Consider the following 6,242-nt stretch of genomic DNA (forward strand, 5'->3'; position numbering starts at 1 on the left):
CTGTCATTGTGGTGGTGGGTTTTCCAAATGCAAGCAAAAATCAAATTTAAAAATATATAATGGCATAAATTCGTGTATCATTCGATCATTCGTTTTTTGATTTAATATTGAAAGTAAAAAAATGAGAAAACGGCTCCTTTTTCGTTTTTTTCCAAAAAGCGAGAAATAAGAATTCAGCTTAAATTTTCGTTTTTCGTTCATGGGTAGAAAAATGAATAAACAGCTTGAATATTTGATTTCTACATGTGGGCGGGAATTAAACGTCCCTTTCTGCTGATTGGTCAGCCGAAGATCAAACCGTGCCATCATTAGTTCTTCTGCAGCAGAATAATAGTCCTCCACTGCTGCAGTTGTATGGATTCTTAACGCATTTATTGCAACTACATTTAATCTTTTTTTCATCGAACAAACAGTCAAATGAATAGCTCGACACAACTCGTACCGGGGCATTGTCTAGACAGGGTTTTCTTCTGTGTAGATATAAATTCTATTCTTTGCATCAGCTGAGCATCTTTCTGGCACATGCTACAAACATGAACCACAGGGAATACTCGTCTTTTAAAAGGCTTAATTTAGATTATTTTACATTAAATGCATCATATAAGTCACTTTGGAATAAATCACAGTAGGCCTATGTATCATGATAAAAAAAGCGACTTTACAGTCTGGAAATACTTTAGGCTATAGCAATATTAAGGCTATATTATTTCTTGGACCCCCGATCACTTTAAGAACTGCTGGTCTACACAGAAGAAAGCCCTGTCTAGACTCTGCCCCTGTACGAGTTGTGTCAAGCTATTCATTAGTCTGTTTGATGAGAAAAATATGAAATTGATAAAATGGGTTATTAATCCGTACAACTGCAGCAGCTGAGGACTATTATTCTGCTGCGTGATACTGCAGAAGAACTGATGATGGCACGGTTTGATCTTCGGCTGACCAATCAGCAGAAAGGGGCGTTTAATTCCCGCCCACATGTAGAAATCAAATATTCAAGTTGTTTATTCATTTTTCCACCCATGAACGAAAAACGAAAATTTAAGCTGAATTATCGTTTTTCGTTTTATGGGGAAAAAAAACAAAAAAATGAAAAAGGAGCCATTTTCTAATTTTTCTACTTTCAATATTAAATCAAAAAACGAATGATACACGGATTGGCGTAGTGTATTTTTCCATTTTCATTATCCAAGCTTGGTGGATAGTCCCTGAAACTGAGACTGGTGGGGCATTTGTGGGTATTTCCCAGTGTCCATCAGCTGCTGGTCTCCTTATAACTGCTGTAACCATGACTGTAAGATGAGAGTTACTGTAGGATTTATGTCAATCACCCAAGGTGATGATAGTGTCATTTTAAGACCTTCTAATTTGAGCCTGTGTTTTAGTATATAGCAATGCATATAGGGCTTTAAATATATTTTAAGAATTACCAATGACATCATGTGTATGACCAAAGATCTTGTTAATCATTAGTCATTAATGTCAGTATATAGCCCTATTCTATGTTATAGCTTGCTTCTAATATCTATTTTAGCTCACATGAAACAAAAACCCACAATCCACGCCTTCAGTTCTACTGCGTTCTCATGAAAGTAACTTCGCAATATCGAACAGCTTCAATGTCACACCTCAGCAAATTTGAGAAACTTCACCCGATGTGACTGACAGGATGAGACAAGATGTACCACAATGTGGTATTACAAATATGCCAAGTGTATGATGGGAGATTTCCTCTTCAGAAAGACGTTTGGTGAAATGTTTTGTTTGTAAGACAAAACCATCGCATACCTAACTAACATTTTTGGATCGTACAGTACAGATCAGCATATTGGAATCATTCCAAATGGACATGACACTGAAGACTGGGCAACACATGAATAAATTACATTTTAAATATATATTAAAATAGAAAAGTTATTTTAAATTGTAACAATATTTCCTAATGTTACTGTTTTATTGTATAACCTTCGTGAGCATAAGTGACTTCTTTCAAAAACTTTAAAAAAAAATCTTAACCAACCCCAAACTTTTGAATGGTAGTGTAGGTAAATATTGTGATGGAGGAACAAATGATCTACAACAGTAACATGTTGGTCTTGCAAAAGAGGAAAATCAGGTAGTCAAAACTCGCAATATTGCTTTAAAAGAGTGGCGTTGCCTGGAATTTAAGTCCCTAAGGGGTTTTTGGAGAATTACCCTCCCCAGTCTCCACCCTGCACTGGGAAACCAAGCTGATTGAATTAGCCTGGGGATAAAAAGGTGTAAACCATCCTGTAATCATAATACACTACATTACACCCTGGTTGGCCCACTTTTTTGACTTAAAGTCGGGTAACGTTTCAACAGGTTTATTTAGAAACTTTTTGCAAAAAGAACAGAACCTCTACTACCAGCTTACACACTGACGTGCCTCTGAGTATTCAGATTTAAAAAAGCTGTTTTAACATGATGGCTGTTGTGTAATCATTTACTTTAAAAACCTCTTATCACCTCTTCTTTTAGAAAAGAACAGAAAGCAGATAGCAAAGTCCCAAGGGCAATTTGACATGGTACTGGAACTAAAAATACTATGGATTGTGGTTCTTGCCATATGCACAAGTACTCTATGTGCAAAGCATATGGATAAGTTCAGGTTAATGAGAGTTAACAGCTCTGTCATTCAGTTTAGACAACGCACACACATTTTCCACTAAAACTTTAAAATTATGGTCTTGGTGGTTACTTGGTTAGAATATCTGCCCCCCAATCCTACTGAAGCTGAGTGTTATGATGTTGTTCCAAACTTGTGTGACTTTCTTCTGTGGGACAGAAAAGATATTTTGGAAAAATAATGAAAATCAATGAGATCCAGAGTGGTTTTTTTAAACCCCACTTAATTCCATTGCATGAACGCAAACACCTGACACTTTAAAATATCCTCTGTGTTCCACAGTTTGGAACAAAGTGAGGGCAAGTAAATGACAGAATCTATAAAATTTGGGGTCAACTATCCATTTAAAAGGAAGCTAAATTTGTGTAACAAAGCATTTGGCACATGTTCAAATTCACACCAAAAGTCAGACAACAATGCATGTTATGCAATGCAGATTTTTTTTAATGCAGTATGACTAAGGAGAGCATTTACAATAAAATTGAGTTGTACATTAAGCAGACAGATTACATTATACAGAAAACTCTGGAAAAGAGAGATAAACAAATAAATAGATCTACTTTAAAAACAATTAGCCCGCAACCCCCTTCCCCAACAAAAATACTGAGTTGCGTTTGAACTGTACAGAGCCGCCGCAAGTCTTGTGCACAAACAGACCTGCATTGTTACAACAGAAGCCTTAAAGCAATGCCTTTGGTCTAAATTGCAAGTGGGGTTACATGCAACTGCCGAACTATCACTATGAAGCACATGACAATCACTTGCAATAAAAGAGCAAAGGCAGGCGTATTTGCAACTGGATATTGTATGCAACCTTCAGACACTAATCAGTTGGGGGAAGAGTTCAGTCGCAAACATGTCATCCCAAGAGCCCTCGGAGCAGAGGGGGGATGAAATGTTACTGAAGGGGGAAGGTGACCTCTCGCATCCAGAGTCACTGTACGCATCCATCAGATACGAAGCCTTCTCGTAGCCGCTGAAGGAAGAGGCGTCAGAGAGGAAATCATCAGCCGCATCTGGATTCTGATCCACCGCAGGGATGACCACTTCCTCTGGTTCATCTTTGACAGACACCATTTGGACTTCCACCTCGATTTCTTCATCGACCTCAGAGAAGGCGACGTAATCCTCGCTTTTGACTTCGCAAATGCTTTCCTCACTCACCACCTCGGCGGGTTTGGTGTAGATGTGGTCAAAGTGGATCAGTTCATTAAGGGCTTCCAGCTTAACTGGTGCGGGCCCCAAAGCTGCAGGTGGGGAGGCAGGTACTTGCTCTCCTGCACCCCCAACCAGCACAAGCTCTTGCTGGGGTTCATGTGCTTCTGGGAGGTCTGTCTTGAGGAAGAGCTCTGGGTCAAGGATGTCCAGAATACCAAGCAAGAGATCAGACTGCAGGAGAAAAGACGATTGAAAGTGAGATTTTGTTGGTACAGTAAAAATGAGATTTGATGAACATAAGACAAAATAAATGAGCAGAAACAGTCAAAGAGATATGTCTAAAGCATAACGCCCAATGATCAAGAACTATAAACCTCTGAAAACCAAAAGCTGCAGGATATTCACCTCAGAGTCTGAAGGGCCAGGGCTGTGAGTATCCATGGTGAAGTCTTCAGATTTGGGGACTGCTGGGTCTGCACCTGCTGCGGAGGCACACGTAGCCTGAGTGCTGCGGACTCAGAAGACCCGGTCACCAAACCCAAATCGCTCACTGCGGACTCCAGTACCTGAACCTAAAAGAGAATGAGAGGCATTAGTGGGACGGGGAAGAAAAGCAACACTTTGCAGCTCTTTTAACTGCCAGTCTGGCTAACATGAGCATGGGTTTTGTTGACAGTGCAACCAAGTCTTTTTACCTTTTCTTTCGCTTCCAAGGTATCCAACCCCAGTCTCTGTCTTAGTTCCTCATTCTCACCGAGCAGATCGCTCGTCTTCTCTCTCAACAGCCTGTTCTCAACGTGAAGTTTCTGATTCTGTGGAAGACATGTCAAAATTATATAATTCCTCTAAACAACAAAGAAAACAAAAATCCATGGTAAGAGTCAAAAGTACCTCGAGCTCCAACTCCAAGACTTGCTGCTCCAAGTCCCCCATTTTGGCCTTTTTTCTGTCTCTTGCTGTCTGTGCAGCAACTCTGTTCTTTAATTTCCTAAAAAAAAAAAAATTTAAATCATAGCTATTAAACAGACATGTTTTGGCTAAACACACATATACATATACATATACACATATATATATATATATATATATAATTTTATGAAGCAAACTAATTTTGGCAGGTCAGACAAGTTTGAGGAAGTGGCGCATGCGCAGTCAAATTCCTGCCACGCAGGCAGATGTGGATATATTGATTCAGAGGGGGAGGGACTGACCGGCAAAACCCACTTATCTTGGCTGAGATTCAAATTGGTTCATTTTTTTATCATTTGCTGACATTTAAATACTATAATGTCTAACAGTTATACATGAAATGTCTAAAACTGAATATTGCTCCCCTGGTGAAATATTTCGGTTTAAACCGGTTTCAAACCACCCGAACGGATTAAAAGTCTGATGAAATTAAATCCCAACTCGTCTCACCTTCGAAGTGCTTTTTCCTCTGGGCTCAGATGTGTGAGTCTCTGCCTTTTGCGCAGTGGTGGTCCAGAGATGGTGGAATCGGAGTCTGAAGAGGGTTGGTTCGGTATCATGACAGATATGGACCGGCTGTATCCGCCCTGTGTCGCGCCGGACGAAGCGCTCGGTTTCCCCGATATCAGGAGGACTTTATGGGCTCCTCCGGTCCCTGCTGTAACTACAACCATGCTGTATGGTTTTCTGGATTAATATCTGTGTAAAGACCCCTTTCTGTATTATTTAGGGGTGGGAAAACGTCTGAAAATGTGTCTTAGTTCCCCGTGTTATTATCTTTCCCCTTCGACGTCTGAAAATTGAAGAAGTGGAAACGCTCGCGTTCTTTTTCTACAGTCGTGGTGCGCTGCGATTGGCTGCTGGGACCGCTGACGTTTTGGACGTCAGTCCTTCCTTGGGTTAAAATAGCTGATGTAAGTTTCGTGGTTCCTCCGTGATCCTTCATACTTATGAGATTATTGATATGGAAGTCTTTTCAGAAATTCTTCAAGTGACTTCAAGAGTCACAAAAGAGTGTGACCTTATTAATTTATTACCTTAACTTACCTTATTAATAAAATATTTATGTTATGTATTTAATCTCAAGTCTTTGATTTTTCTTTTTCCCATCTACACTTTGTAAATGTATTTTGCTTATTGGCACTAAAAAGCTCGTTCAATTGATGAAATGCACTGTTTTAAATGTTAATGTTTGTTAAAGCATTTGCCTTTTGAATAGGATTGAATTTGAACCCTTTCAGTTCATTAGGAAAGAGGTCAAATAGTCAGGGACCCATTGAACCTTGTTTCAGAAGCTGCAGTTCAATGCTGCAGCTTATTTTATTGTATATTATTGTAATGGTGTATGTGATTGCATCAGAAAATCTCTTTTAAAATCCTCTTAGTTCATTAGGAAACAAGATCAAGTGGTTAAAATCCCATTCAAATGCCTGTGCATTTTGAAGCAGGTCACATTGGCTGCGTTTGT

At 39.4% G+C, this 6,242-nt stretch overlaps 1 pseudogene; it reads right to left on the reverse strand.

Moving 5' to 3' along the window:
- Positions 1-3,073: 3,073 nt before the first annotated feature.
- On the reverse strand, positions 3,074-5,624 carry LOC107561266 (uncharacterized; annotated as a pseudogene).
- Positions 5,625-6,242: the final 618 nt, after the last annotated feature.

Source organism: Sinocyclocheilus grahami, unplaced genomic scaffold (genome assembly GCF_001515645.1).
Source record: "Sinocyclocheilus grahami isolate Dianchi unplaced genomic scaffold, SAMN03320097.WGS_v1.1 scaffold762.1, whole genome shotgun sequence".
NCBI lineage: Eukaryota > Metazoa > Chordata > Actinopteri > Cypriniformes > Cyprinidae > Sinocyclocheilus > Sinocyclocheilus grahami.